The sequence below is a fragment of the Calonectris borealis genome, unplaced genomic scaffold, assembly GCF_964195595.1.
Source record: "Calonectris borealis unplaced genomic scaffold, bCalBor7.hap1.2 HAP1_SCAFFOLD_225, whole genome shotgun sequence".
NCBI classification, from domain to species: domain Eukaryota; kingdom Metazoa; phylum Chordata; class Aves; order Procellariiformes; family Procellariidae; genus Calonectris; species Calonectris borealis.
The window spans coordinates 53,617-68,724 of NW_027441610.1; the positions used below are offsets into that span (position 1 = coordinate 53,617).

The 15,108-nt window shown below is 57.6% G+C and overlaps 1 long non-coding RNA gene across 2 annotated transcripts; it reads right to left on the reverse strand.

The window, feature by feature from the left end:
- Positions 1–9,726: 9,726 nt before the first annotated feature.
- LOC142077351 (uncharacterized) lies at positions 9,727–13,721 on the reverse strand. 2 transcript variants are annotated; one of them, XR_012671742.1, is made up of 4 exons: positions 13,460–13,721; positions 11,338–11,401; positions 10,442–10,682; positions 9,727–9,755 (listed from the first exon to the last, which is right to left on the reverse strand). It is a non-coding gene; the product is annotated as an uncharacterized LOC142077351 (long non-coding RNA). The 2 variants fall into 2 exon arrangements; XR_012671741.1 differs by lacking the exon at positions 9,727–9,755 and adding an exon at positions 9,939–10,086.
- Between the last annotated feature and the right edge of the window lie 1,387 nt (positions 13,722–15,108).

The window sequence follows — 15,108 nt, forward strand, 5'->3', positions numbered from 1 at the left end:
GGCCGGTTTCGCTCCCCTTTGCCGGGTACCGGGGAGACACCGCCGCCTCGTGCTGCCGCCTGCCCCCCGGGGGACCTCGCTTCAGCCCTCGGGAACGGGACCGGGAGAGACCCTCCACGCAAAGAGAGCGGATCCACGCGTGGCGTGGATTTAATCCCCGAGGGAAGAGGCCGGGCTCCCCGCTAGCAGAAGGACAACTCGCCTCCCTGCCGCTCGGAGCGCCTTGCCGGGGACAGCCCTGCCTGCGCCTGGCTGCTCTTCAGCCGTGCTGGGAGTGCAGTCTGGCCGACGGATGCTCCGGCAAACAGACACTGCAGCGAATCGCAGCTCCCGCTCGTTACAGCTGCTGGTAATTTTGCCTCTGGCTAAGGCATGCCCCAGACAGCGGACACCCCGTCTCGTTCCAGCTCCTGCTTGCGACGGTTCTGGCTAATTGAAGCTCCAGCTCTGCACCGTTGATTTCAGCTCCTTCTCCTTACAAGCTCCAGCTATTTGCAACAGCCTGGGCTTTTGACAAGGTCGTAAACCAATCGCCGTCAAAACTCGACTATTAGGATTAAATATCATAGTTGGACATTGTATAAACATTAATTAGTTTGTACGACTAATCAGTTAATAACTATTCGAAGCAGTCGACAAGCAAGAGCTGGACTCGAAGAGGGCGTGCGGGGTCTGAAAAGCAGAGACCACCTCTTCCCCCCAGAGACCACCGCAGACGTTGAGTTGGGCCTGGTGCGTGCCGGCCTCCCGCACTTCGGGGTCCAGCAGGACCAGAGCCCCTCCCCCCGGGGAGGGTCCACGCACCCTGCCCACCCCCTGCTTTCCCCCGCAGCCCCCAATGCCCTCCCAGCCCCCCGCACAAACGGCCAAACCAGCTTCTGCTTTGGGCCCCCAAACCAGCTCACTTGGCACCCATTTCTGAGCCCAAAAACCCAGCTGCTGCGCCTGTTCTCAAGGCCCAAAGATGCCCCCGGGGAGGGCAAGCGCTTGTGTGATGCTTCGGGCAGAAACGGGGCTGAAAGGTCCGATCCCGGTGCCGGGGGAGCAGAGGCGAGCTGGCTGGGACCAGCTTTTGCTCCTAGAACGACCCCAAGTCCCTGCTCCGAGGGCTTCCCCTTGGGGCCCTGGGGTGGACCTGTCCCTCCCCTTCAAATGCTCCAGCAGTTTCGGGGGCAGAAGGCCGTTTCTAAGCCCTCTCTCCAGCAGCTCCTCCCTCGACTCGGCCCGTGAAGCCCCCAGGCTCGAGCACCTCGCTGGGGCGGGCGGCCTCCATTGCCTACAGGCTGCCCGTCTGCCTGCAGGGAGGGCTGGGGGGTGCCCGGCCCCACGGGGCGACAGTGGGGACTCGCAGGGAGGGTCTGTTTGCACACAGCGCCCACCCCGCCCCCCCGCCCCGGCCCCACTGCGCGGCCCCCCTAGGGCACACAGCCCCGCCCCCCAGCCCCACTCCCCAGATGCTCACAGCCCCTCCTCCGCCTGGAGCCCCCCCAGCCCCCGTCCCCGGAGCCTGCAGGACCGCCCCGCCCCCCCGCCACAGCCCCACTCCTCGGCTCCCCGGGCCCGCGGCCCCTCACACTCACGCTGCGCCGCCGCCTCGGTGCAGAGCCCGCCGCGCGCCCCGTTGAAATACCCTCCGCAGCCAATCAGCGCGCGGCTCCACCGGACCGCCCGCGCGGGGCACGCCAGGAGTTGTAGTCCCCGCCCCGGGACCGCGCATGCGCACGGCGCCTCGTGCAGCCCGGCTGGCTGTACATCGACACCCGTACAATGGAGGTGATCGTGCACCGACCCTGGTGCAACCCTTGTGCCCCCCCATGCTCGCAGCCCCTCCCCGGTGTTTGCAAGCGCCTCCCAGCCCCAGGACCCCCGGTGCTCACAGCACCCGACCACACCATTTTCCAGCCCCGTGGGAGCCCCAAGCCCCACTCTCAAGCCCCGCCAGGACCCACAGCCCCACTCCCCAGCTCCTTGGGGGACTGCAGCCCCCGCCCCCAGCCCCACTCCCCAGCCCCCCTAGGACGAACAGCCCCCCCTCCCCGGCCCCCTCCGGGACGCACAGCCCCCCCCCCAGCCCCCCTCCCCGGCCCCCCCGGGACGCACAGCCCCCCCCCAGCCCCCCTCCGGGACGCACAGCCCCCCCCAGCCCCCCTCCCCGGCCCCCCCGGGACGCACAGCCCCTCCCCAGCCCCCCTCCGGGACGCACAGCCCCCCCCAGCCCCCCTCCCCGGCCCCCTCCGGGACGCAGAGCCCCCCCCCCGGCCCCCTCCGGGACGCACAGCCCCCCCCCCGGCCCCCCTCCCCGGCCCCCTCCGGGACGCACAGCCCCCCCCGGCCCCCCTCCCCGGTCCCCCCGAGACGCACAGCCCCCCTCCTCAGTCCCCCGGGGGGTCCCCAGCCTCCCGCCAGCCCGCCGTGCCCGCGGCACCTCAGACTGCCGCCGCCGCCGCCGCCGCCGCCGCCGCCGCCGCCGCCGCCGCCGCCGCCGCCGCCGCCGCCGCCGCCGCCGCCGCCGCCGCCGCCGCCGCCGCCGCCGCCGCCGCCGCCTGGGTGCAGAGCCCGCCGCGCGCCCCGTTGAAATATCCTCCGCAGCCAATCAGCGCGCGGCTCCTCCGGGCCGCCCGCGGGGGGCACGCCGGGAGTTGTAGTCCCCGCCCCGGAAGTGCGCATGCGCACGGCGCCTTGTGCACGGCGGGTGCCTGCGCAGGGACCTCCCTGCAACGGTGGGGATTGTGCAGGGACCTTTGCGCAGCGGGGGGTCGGTGTGTGGAGACACCCATGCAATGGGGGGGGCAGTGCAGGAAGACCCTTATGCAATTGGTTGGTGTGCAGGGGACCCTTGTGCAATGGCGGGCAGGTGCACGGGGACCCTTGTGCGATGGTGGGGATTGTGCAGGACCCTCGTGTTACAGTGGTGGTTATTTTTCTCGGCAGTACCCTTGGGTTCGGGAGCAAAACAGCCGGTGCCTGAAACCACTGGGGTGTTTTGACTGCTGCTGAGCAGCCTCGAGGCCGCCTCTGGTTCCCACATGGCTCCCATGGTGCGCGTGGACCCTCCTGCAACGGGTGCAGGTGTGCAAGGAGGGTGATCCGGGGTAGGGGTCCCTCTCTGGAGGCACCCAGCTCGAGCTGGCACCTAAGAACTAATCAAGGAGTAATGAGGAACCTTCTCTTGCACCTGACGTTAACCAGCGGGATCCCAGGGTCAGACCCTGTTACGGTGATTGGACCCTGGGGAGGTGGCAGAGGGTGCCCTGGACAGGTTGGGGGGGTTCCCTGGGGAGGAGGGGAGCCCCCACCCCCCTGACTGTGGGCACTCCCCCCAAGGAGCAGAGCATGGTGCAAGACTTTAGGGAGGATGAGGGCTAGCAGGTCCCCGAGATGGCAGTGCCGGCTCTTCCCAGTGTCTCCCCAGTGCTGGAGGGGGTGTGCGTGTGTGTGTCTCATGACCATGGGGATGGGGGGGGGGGCGGCCTCAGGATGGGGCAGGGGGGGAATCCTGGGGTCCGGGAGGGACCCTGGGAGTGGGGTAGGTAGGGGGACATTGGGGGACAGAGGTGTTTCTCGGGAGATTGAGGACACCATGTGGGGAGTTGAGACTGGGAGGGATGACCCTGGGGAGGTGGGGGGCACCGCGGGGAGAAGGGATCCCACCCCCGACACCTGCAGCCACCCCCAGGGGCAGCTGGGACCCCGACCCACTGGGGGACCAGGATGGGAACGATGGGGACTCACTCATGGATACTGCACAGGTAATAAAATAGTTCATGCTGCACCCTGTTGTAGGGTCTCTGGGGTGCCCTGGGCGCCGAGTCCCCATGACAGCCGGCCCTTCCCGGGGGTCCCCAGGCTGCCGGGTTCCTCTGGCCCCAGCCGGCGGGAGCTGTGTCCTCCCAGCCGCTGGCCACGCAATGGCAGCACCGACCCACGGCCACGCGGAGACAGGGCTGGGGACAGGGCCGGGGTTGCCTGCGCTCCACCTGGGTCTGCAGGGCTCGGGCAGGGGGGACCCGGCATCCTGCAGCTCCGCTCCCACCCTGGGGACCCCAAACACCCCCGGGGGTGCGTCGCTGTCCCTGTCGCTGGTGGCAACCGGCATGGGGGGAAGGTGACAGTGAGGGTCCCCGCCAGTGGCCCGGAGTTCATCACCGCTGGGGGGACAGGGGACAAGCAGGGCCAGCACCGAGGAGCGACGGCAGCACAGCCTACTCTCTGGGGGTCCCCACCCCCTGTCCCCAGGGGTCCCCTCCGTCCCCGTGGTTTATTGGGGGAACACAGAGCCCAACGACCAGCCGCAGGGACAGGGGACGGGGAGCTGCCCCAGGGATGGGCACAGCACCGGGACACGCCGATACTCTTGGGGGTGCTGGCATGCGGGGGGGGGGCACCCTAACCATTGCCGCCCGGGATGACGAATGCACCGGGATGAGGGAGGCACCGGGATGGGGACGGCGCATGGAGGGGCCAGAGCCGGCGCGCGAACGCCGGGCTGCAGGACCACGCTTCGGCTTCGGGGCGGCAGCAGCGAAGGCGGCGGGGGCGGCGGCGCTGCTGCGCACCTGAGCGGTGCCGGCGCTGCAGTACCGCGATTCGGCCACGGGGCGGCAGCAGCGAGCAGCCGCCGGGCGGCGCGTGCACGGGGGCGGCACCGGCGCTGCAGGTCCGCGCTTTGCAGGCCCAGCGCCCGCCGGCACCGCGCACGTGGGGCGGCAGCGGCGTTTCCTTACCGGAACGAACCAACGAACGCGGCGGCATCACCCCGCAGGCACCACAGTACGGCATTGCCGTTACCGGCGGACGGCAGCGCGGAGAAAGGGGGCGCCACCGCGCATGCGCGGCTCAAGAGCTGCAGTACCCAGTTTTGGTCGCTCGGTGGCAGCAGCGAACAAAGGAGAGCGCGCCACTGCGCATGCGCGGCTGAAGCACTGCAGTACCGAATTCTGGTCGCTCGGTGGCAGCAGCGAGCAAAGAAAGGCGCGCCACCGCGCATGCGCGGCTCAAGAGCTGCAGTACCGAATTCTGGTCGCTCGGTGGCAGCAGCGAGCAAAGGAGAGCGCGCCACCGCGCATGCGCAGCTGAAGAGCTGCAATACCGAATTCTGGTCGCTCGGTGGCAGCAGCGAGCAAAGAAAGGCGCGCCACTGCGCATGCGCGGCTCAAGAGCTGCAGTACCCAGTTTTGGTCACAGGGTGGCAGCAGCGAGCAAAGAAAAGCGCGCCACCGCGCATGCGCGGCTCAAGAGCTGCAGTACCCAGCTTTGATCGCTCGGTGGCAGCAGCGAGCAGAGGAGAGCGCCCCACCGCGCATGCGCGGCTCAAGAGCTGCAGTACCCAATTCCGCCCGCCGGGTGCCACCGTCGCCTCACCGGCCCTTTCCCCTTCTCTCCGCCCAGTTCGTACCATCGAAAGACGGTAACTGCTTACTGGCGGTACTGGGCTTAGATTTCCCTGCCCTTTTCCCACTCGCGGCCCGGGCACTAATCTTCATCGCCTCTGTACCAAAAAGCACCCGGTGGCTCCAGCATTTCAGTCCTTTCCCTTTGGCCGCTTTACAAGTCCCGTGGTGGTTTCTGCCCGTGCCCCCCAGCCCATTACCCGGGGAGGAGAAGCAGCACGGGGAACCTGTGGAACAGGTTTCTTTCTAACCCGGAGGAAGCCCCAGGGATCGCTGTCTCGGTCTGCAGGTGGCATCGGGGTTGTGGGAGTGACAGCGGCGACTCAACAGATGCTGGAGAGAGATTTAAAAAAAATAAGGCCACACGGGTGACACCCTGAGAGCAGGGGAGGGGCAGCTATGTCCATCAGGAAACCGCGCTTCTGAGCAGACCCGGTGCCAGTGGCTGACCTGCAAACAACGAGCGATACGCTGGTGGTCCTGGGGCTGTGTTGCGGTGTTTGCACCTTTCCTCGCCTCCGTGCTATCAGCACTCTGCTCTCCTCACCCTGCACACGCGCAGGGCTTGCCACTTGGAGGAGAGACACTGCACGACGTCACTTACCACCCTGCCCTCCAGCGTGCAAAGGAATTAGAAATGAGGCAGGGAAAGCCAAGAGGCCTGCTGGTGTATTAGGCGTCCTCAGCAGTTGACCGTAGAGCCCGGCAGGTTCCATCCTTGCTCTGTGCTTTTGTAGCTTGAACCCCCGATTGTTTTGCCATCGAGACTGCAAGGCGAGGAATACGCCTCTACTTGAACAAGCAAGACCCCTGCCAAATAGCTGAGCTGTGCGCAGTGATAGGCGGCTGCCTGTGACCGACACCTTTTTCTGCTAACACCAGAGCACGCTTCCCTTGTGAAGAGCCATCGGCAGTACAGAACGGACCTGAGCTCTCCTTGCACCGGCTCCTCAGAGAACGGCGTCTCAGTTCGACTGAAGCGTGCAGCAGCCTGTCGTCATCCCAGCCCCTCGCCCTCGAGCAAGCGGCTGCCTGTAGCAGCGGCAGAACCGCGGCTGCGCAGAGGGGAAAGGAATGGCTTGGCCTCAAGCTCTGCGGGCTGCCTGTGGCCCCTGCGGAGCCGACGACCTCGGCAGCCCATACAAAGGGCGAAGCTAGCAGCCTGAGAAGGAGTCACAGGGTGCTGCAGCTCCTGCCACAACCCTCCTTCCCAGCCTGCTGCTGGAGCACAAGGCACTTGAAAGCAGCAGGAAAGAACAAGGAGGGCAAGATGGCAGGAATAACACGGAGAGCCTAAAGCGTTTAGCCAGCAGGGCTTGCAACTCACCTTGTGCCGTGGTTGAATCCCAGCTGGCAACTCAGCACCACACAACCGCTCACTCGCTCCCCCCTCAGTGGGAGGGGGGAGAGAATTGGAAGGGCAAAAGTGAAAAAACTCCACTTGTAAGGAAAAGGGGGGAAAAAAACCCCAAACAACAGAGAGAAAAACCCCAGACAGACAAGCGGTACAAATGAAAACAACGGCTCACCGCCAACCGACGGATGCCCAGCCAGCCGCAGCCCAGCAGCGGCCCCCCCGCCAACCGCCCCCCGAGTTTTATTTCCTGACGTCACAGGGTCTGGAACATCCCCTGGGTCCGCCGGGGTCAGCTCTCCCAGCGGTGCCCCCTCCCAGGCCCTCGCGCACCCCCAGCCCGCTCGCCGGCAGGGCGGGGCGAGGAGCAGCACAGCCCCCGGCGCCGTGCAAGCGCTGCGCAGCGGGAACTCACGCAGCCCCGCGTCACCGACGCCGTTTGCAGCACAAACCCAAAACGCAGGAGGAGGGAGAGCGGGGTGGGAGTGGGGTGCGGGGGAGCGGGAGGGGGGTGCCAGAGTTTGGGCGGGGGGCAACGGGCAGGTTGGCGGGGCAGGCAGCACCCCAGGGGTCCGGGGCAGAGGGGTTACGGGGAGGCAGTGCGGAACACGGGGGGTGGGAGGAGGGAGAGGAGAGAAGTGCGGGCACGAGGTAGGAGGGCAGGGGATACGGGGGGCGCGTCACGGGGAAAACCTCGCACGGGAAAGGCGGGGCGGACACCGGGAGGGGCGGGGGGGGACATGCGTGGGGGTGACCTACGCCAGGGGGTCCACCCGGGACCACCCACAGCAGAAAACTCGCCTGGGATGACCCGCAACAGATAATCCGTTCCCGATGACTGACCCTCGCTGGATAACCACGAGCGATGCCCCTCAAGTGGCTGGTGTTTCACCCCAAATCTTCCCCAAATCGGGGGGTTTTTTGCTTTTCCATAATATCAAAATTGGGGTTTTTTCCTTTTCCAAAACATTCCACCATTTGGAGGTTTTTCAACGCTTTTTCACAACAAAAATTGGTGGTTTTTGCTTTTTCGTTTTGTGCGTGAAAATGGGGTTTTTTTTGCTTTCCGGTTGCCCAAATCCAGGCGGATTTGGCTTTCCCGGGAGCTCCAAGTTGGGTATTTTTCCCCCAAAATTGCGGGCTTTTTTTTCCCCACCCCTTGCAGGCCCCGAATTAGGGGTTTTGTGGTATTTTTAGGCCATGGCGGCAGGTCCCGCTCTGCGTGCGCAGCCCTGCAGGGGAAAGTCCCTGTTGGGGGAACTGGCCCCCAATCAGGATGGGAACAGGCGGAAAAGGAGAACAGGGAAGAGGCAGCTTTTGAAAGCGCTTTTATATCTTCAATAGAGAGGTGTTTCGGGGCGGGGTGTGTGTGTGTGTGTGTGTGTGTGTGTGTGTGTGTGTGTGTGTCGAATTTTAAAATCCTTTCTGTAAACAGGGTTTCTTTGCATTTTAAAAACCTTATTATCAGAGACATTTACACTTCATGTATTTACACATATCTCTCTCTATATATTTAGTGAATATATTTATGTTTCACTTATACCCCCCTATTTCCCACTTCTTATATATAATACCTGCTCAGACTATGGATCTGTTGACTTACATATTTTGAACACTTAAATGTCTTTATAGACTTCTCTATTTACACTTACATATATTTACACCTATATCTTTATAGACTTAGGTTTTAGACTTAGATGTCTATTTACACTTGTACATAATCTCTTAGATTACATATAATGTCTATGTAGACTCTCTATGTAACACGTAGTAAGTGTAGATAGCGGTATCTATTCAGACCTTTTTCTATTTTAAATTCCTTCATGTATAAAATGTATCATCCTTTTTGCATTTGGAAGTTCGTTATTTTTTAATTTATACAGACGTGAGTTATTTTTGTATCTTAAAACCCTATATACATCTTTCGAATTTTTTTATACTCTAAAATCCTTTATAAAATAGGGCAGATATAGGTCCTTATTTTGAAATCCTTTTGTACGTATAAATTAATATTATTTTTCAATATACGTAACAAGGAGAGATTTTTTTCTATTTCGAGGCCTCACAGATATATTTACAGTTTTTAAAAATTTTTGAACCCCCCCCCATGAATTTTCAGGCAATTTGGGCTGTGACCCCCTTTGGGGGGGGGGGGGACACGGACCCCCATGACCCCCCATTCCCCACTCACCTGCTCCTCCACGGCATCATCACCCCCGTGGTGATGCTGGGGTGCCCCAAATGACATCATCACCCCTCCAGGCCCCCCAACCCCCCCTTTTTATTCACCCCCCCAAAAAGACACAAAACGAGGGAAACGGCCCCAACCGGCAGCTCGTTACTTTAATAATGCCGTTTACGTATGTACGCACGCACCCCCGCCAAAAAGGGGGGCTCTGCTAGAAAGATAAAGGAGGGGCGGCCCCCCCAAACGCTTGCAGCCCCCCCCAGCCCCCGTCCCGCAGGCTGCCAGCCGGCCCCTCACCCTCAGCACGCCCAACGACCGGCAGGCAAACCTGGGCCGGGGGTCTCTCCTGAGCACCACGGGACGCTCACAGCGAGGCATCTGAAAAACAAAAATCCCAACGGATATTTCAGCACGTTAAAAAAACAGCACCGAAGGCAGCAGAGGAATTCGGTCAGGGCAAGGGAGAGGGTAGCAGTCGAGCTAAAGGAGGGTGCCAGGCAAACGGGTCAGCTCGAAATACAACGCCGCCTTTAAAAGCTCGAGCGATTCGAACGCTTAAAATCAGCGTGAAGACTAATTGACACAATTCTGAACACGTTCTTCGCAGAGAAGTAAACGCTCTCGCTGGTGTCGGAAAATGCCTCGTCCCTTCCTTACAGCACCGCTGCAGGGAGATAACCCCGTGAGGCTGCAGGACAAGGGCGCGCCGTAATCAGCATCTACGCTCACGGATCCACCGCCGCAGCTCCAGCCCTTGCGCTGCTGCTGCTGCTGCTGCGCATCTCGCTCGCTTGGCCGATAAAGCTGAAAGTGAAGCGTAAAACTTTGAAGAGTAAAATGAAAAAGAAAGAACAAATCTCAGCAATTCATTTTATGCTAAAAAGGCGTGCGCACGCTTACATACGTACAATGAGAAGACTCGTACTATAAAAATATTTGATTTTCCTTTTGCGTTCATTGAAATTGCGTAGCTGTGAATTCATACCGTTAAATTATCTACCTCCAAGCTACACAGCTATCGTTTGACCAGGGGTTTTGCGTGTGTGACATGACTAGGAGGGACGCCTGGCCAGCTGCGCCGAGACCGATGCTACCGAACTGCCGGGGAAACGCGCCGTCGAAAGCGAGACAGAAATAAAGTGCTTCAGAGCACTCTGCCAAAAGATCAGGAAAAAAGCCCCTAACGTTCAGTTGCCTCTCTTTTTAAACGTTTAGAGCAACTACCCAACTGCTTAAGCACACCTAATAAATTATACACTACAGCTATTTGGCAGCTGCAGTTTAAACAACGCAAGTCAGTTTGGAAATTAGACAATTTTAACTTTCTTTTTAAAATTTCATTTATGATAGAAAAATCAGTGAGATAAGAGATCTCCCATACGGTTTTACTTTTTTGGGGGGGGGGGGGGGGGGGGGGGGGCAGGCGGTGGGGAATATCAAATCCCCGGTGCTGCAATACATCAGGCTACCAAAAAGGACTGGCAGGTTTGCTAACGCTGTTGGCTGTACCCAAGCGTGCGGAGGAACGCGTCTTTACGATCTCTCGACCGTTACACCCGAGAACCAAAGATCAGCCGTACGTCGACTATCGGAAGACGTGCTGCGCTTGGGTCTGTGCAAGGAAATCGACCTACCCCTTTTTTTTTTTTTTCCAGAGAGAGAGCGAAAAGTCTCCTTGCGGATGACTTCTACTGCCGAGCACGTCATCTCTGAAGATCCACTCTGATGGGAAGTTCGTAAAAGGCAACTCCTTGAACGAGAAAGATTTCCATTCTGGAAAATCTCTTTCCAACCGAAGTCAAAATTACGCGCTGCAGGTTAAGGAAAAAGGACGTGATAGAAGCAGTAACTCACCAAAACCACATCAGGACTCTCTGTTGCTAGTTACGAGGCTGCTACCGCTTCTCGGGAAAGCCTGGAAAACACACCGAAGCGACGCCGATTTGTCCCGTGTTGTCCACGCCTCTTCTTTGACCTTGGTTGCTTTTAGCACAGATGCCAGTATCTCAGTAAGGTTTTCCAGTGCTCCTGCAAGGTATTTTAAACACTGACTGAAAAAGCATTAAGCTTTTATCATGAAAACAAAGCCTGTTTCTCCCGAACATCCCAACTCTTACAAACGGTTCCTTTCCTCTTCTAGTCCAACATTATTTTCACAGCACCCTTTAATAGCAAGCACACAGAAACAGAAGACTCTGCTTTCAGGAAGAGAAAACAGACGAAGGAAAGCAAGCCTTGAATAGGCGTACCACGCTCCAGAACAGACCTTTATTTTTAGTATTTGTGTTAAAATATTTCATGTTAAAAAATCAGAGAGAAGGAGAGCTGCCACATTCTTCGTGTTGACTGTAAAGTCCGTGCTACAAGCACCTTAGGAAAAATGCAGACACACATCACAGGCATACCTTGTACTTGCAGACCACTATGGATCCTTTCCATCCGTCTCGTACTTTCACGGCAGTTGACATTCTGCTGAGAGGAAAGGCAAAAAAAAAAAAAAGTTTAGCACAAAGCTTCCTTTTCTGTGAAGACTACAACTGAGTGGAGGAGAAAGTATTTTGCATCATCTTTGGTGCAGTTGTTGAGACAGGCCACTAGAGCTTATGCATGTTTTAGACAACCGTGCCTTTTCTTTTGGCTCATCGGCAGCTTTAGTTTCGCTAGAACTCACTTGCCTAGAGACGCGCAGGTGACAGGCACAGACACCTACGTACGTTTTCTCAAGCCTAAGTAGAGCCGCGATTTCCTCACCCGATACGTCCCAAGTTGAGTATTTTTGTTAAAGAGTACGGCAACCCGTCTGTCCTCGCGAACTCGCTGCAAAAGAGGAATCCTTTTTTCCAGGCCGTTTCTCCAAACGGTCGAGATCTTTGAAAACTGCAGTTGTGCCACCAAACCTGCTCAGGGTCCCTCCCAACCTTCGACCATCGTTAGATTTAACAGGCACACGCTCTATTCCGTCTTCCAACAGCAAAAATACATAACGCCCCCAGACCCCGAGCGCAACCCTACGGACGTCCACACGCACCTCGCTGTTTTGATGAGGAGCCACTGAGCACCCCTGCGAGCACAGCGGGATCATGCGCAAGACCAGCGTCCTGGTTTCGGCTGGGATAGAGTTAATTCTCTTCCTGGTAACTGGTATAGCGCTGTGTTTTAGATTTAGGACGAGAAAAACGTGGGTAACACGCTGATGTTTTAGTTGTGGCTAAGTAGCGCTTACGCTAGTCGGGGACTTTTCAGCTTCTCATGCCCTGCCAGCGAGAAGCTGGGAGGGACCTTAGCCAGGACAGATGACCCAAACCGGCCAAAGGGACAGTCCGTACCATATGACGTCACGCTCAGTACATAAGCTGGGGGAGTTGGCCGGGCGGCGGCGACTGCCGCTCGGGGACTGGCTGGGCATCAGTCGGCGGGCGGTGAGCAATCGCATTGTGCGTCGCTTATTTTGTATATTCTTTTATCGTTACGATTGTTTCCCCTTCCTGTTCTGTCCCATTAAACTGTCTTTACCTCACCCCACGAACTTCACTTTTTTTTCCGATTCTCTCCCCCACCCCACTTTGGGGGCAGGGGGAGCGAGCGAGCAGCTGCGTGGTGTTTAGCTGCCTGCCGGGTTAAACCACAACAACCAGCTTCACCTACGCCGATTTCAGCGAATGCAGCTTCTGAAGCTTTAAACTGAAAACCGTATCTTGACACTTTGCCGCGGCAGAAACGATCCGTAACTAGAACTCTACAAAAACGCAGTAACGCACGTTGCAAACCCACAGCAGCGACAGCTTCAGAAATATTTCTACCGGGAACAAGGGAAAAAAAAAAAAACAGTTTCATCTCACGCACAGGAAAGCAGCAGGCAGAGAAAAGGGTCGGCATTCGTAGCCCTTGCAGGACGCAGGCATTCTCCTTCCATTCCTAAACCCGCCTCTTAGGTCGAAACATCACAACACTACTACGGCAATATCGAGAGCAGGGAACAGCAGCCCTGCCGCTGGATGTGCTACTGACTGATGCTATTTACGTAGCAGGACACCTAGACAGAGGGGCACGTTTTTCCACACACAACCCTGAACTTCCTGAAAATTTAAGTTTACCAAAACGAGCCATTTGGAACACATTGCCAAACAATGTTTGGCAATAAAACTTTGATGTGTTTGACACACACAAATTTGGGGTAACTCGCTACTTGCTTCCTGCTGTTGTTGTTCTTCCTTCAGAAATTCTACTTGTAGCCAAGTTATTCGCTACCGGTTCAAGCATTTACCTTCCAGGTATTACCAGCACATTTACACAGGCGAGGAACTAAATCGCTCTTCTAAAACTACCCGAGTGAAAATTACAGCCACGAAAGAGGAGTGACAGAGAAGAAAAGGAGAGGTCAGGCAGCAAGAGAGCTCTGCAGGCTGCCACCAGTCAACATCGCACTCTTTTTAAAAAAAAAAAAAAACACAAAACACAAACCAAAAAATAACACAAACACAAAAAGCCCACAAAAACCAACAACAAAACAAAACCTTGACGTTGTACCTTTTTTTTCTTTTGGAGCTCGTCCCTGTCTCAGCAGATTGTCTCGTCAGAGCATGAAATGCAGGTGATCCGTATCCCGATGACATCTGCACGCGATGAACACGTGTTCAGAAATAGTCCAGATCTGTAAGACCGGTGTCATTTGTGTGGTTTTAATAATCATAACTCCGTTTTATTGACCGATGCATTTGCGAGGAAACTAAGTAACTTTTAAACGTAGCCTCTCCTTGGGGAGAAAAATGCGTTAGGGAGTGAAAAAAATGATGATTCAGAGCTCCCAACCATGACGGAGCAGCGGGGAAATTAACGAAAGTGAAGGCCAACAGCAGCAACACGAAGCGACATTTGGCTTTAATTCTGATCACGTACTTAAGCGGCTCTCCAAGTCTATGCCTCGAGCCTATGAACGACTAGCCCTTTTTCGGAAGGACCAACTTTTTTCCTTAAAAGTCCTAGACTGAAGACTCCACTGAACAGAACGTGGATTGAGCCACAGGACAACGTGCCATCAACACTCTCGGAAAAAAAAAATCAAGTAAAAATCAAGTTTAAATATCAGTTTCCATCGTGTCTCATTCATTCCGTTTCTAGTGATACCTGGGTGCTCCAAAATTCACTCTCCTGACACCACGTAGTACTACAAATTGAGTTATGCCTATAAAAATAAAAGGCTATTTCCAACCTGCCCATAAAATCAGTATGAACAAACAGAAGAGAAACACTTGAACTTAAAGAAGGACACAGGCAGCTCTTAATTTTTCACAGATGAAAGCTCATTCTTTTCCCTGAAAGGAAAACACTCGTAACTACGAGTTACGTAGGGAGCACCTGCAGCGACCTTGGACGCGCCAATGTTTCTCCCGGCTCCCCCGGCCCCACACGTGCCATCACCTGAGCAGCAAGCGGCGTCAACCACGCAGGATTTTCTTCACGTGACGCAGAAGGTGACGCTGGGAAAAGAGGAGGCACAAAATGAACCTGTTTGTCACACCCAGCCAACGGCGAAAACCCAGGGAAGGATTCTGCCGTGCGGGGCCGGGCTGTGCACCCCGGGAGCTCCAGCCGGCCGGTTTCGCTCCCCTTTGCCGGGTACCGGGGAGACACCGCCGCCTCGTGCTGCCGCCTGCCCCCCGGGGGACCTCGCTTCAGCCCTCGGGAACGGGACCGGGAGAGACCCTCCACGCAAAGAGAGCGGATCCACGCGTGGCGTGGATTTAATCCCCGAGGGAAGAGGCCGGGCTCCCCGCTAGCAGAAGGACAACTCGCCTCCCTGCCGCTCGGAGCGCCTTGCCGGGGACAGCCCTGCCTGCGCCTGGCTGCTCTTCAGCCGTGCTGGGAGTGCAGTCTGGCCGACGGATGCTCCGGCAAACAGACACTGCAGCGAATCGCAGCTCCCGCTCGTTACAGCTGCTGGTAATTTTGCCTCTGGCTAAGGCATGCCCCAGACAGCGGACACCCCGTCTCGTTCAGCTCCTGCTTGCGACGGTTCTGGCTAATTGAAGCTCCAGCTCTGCACCGTTGATTTCAGCTCCTTCTCCTTACAAGCTCCAGCTATTTGCAACAGCCTGGGCTTTTGACAAGGTCGTAAACCAATCGCCGTCAAAACTCGACTATTAGGATTAAATATCATAGTTGGACATTGTATAAAC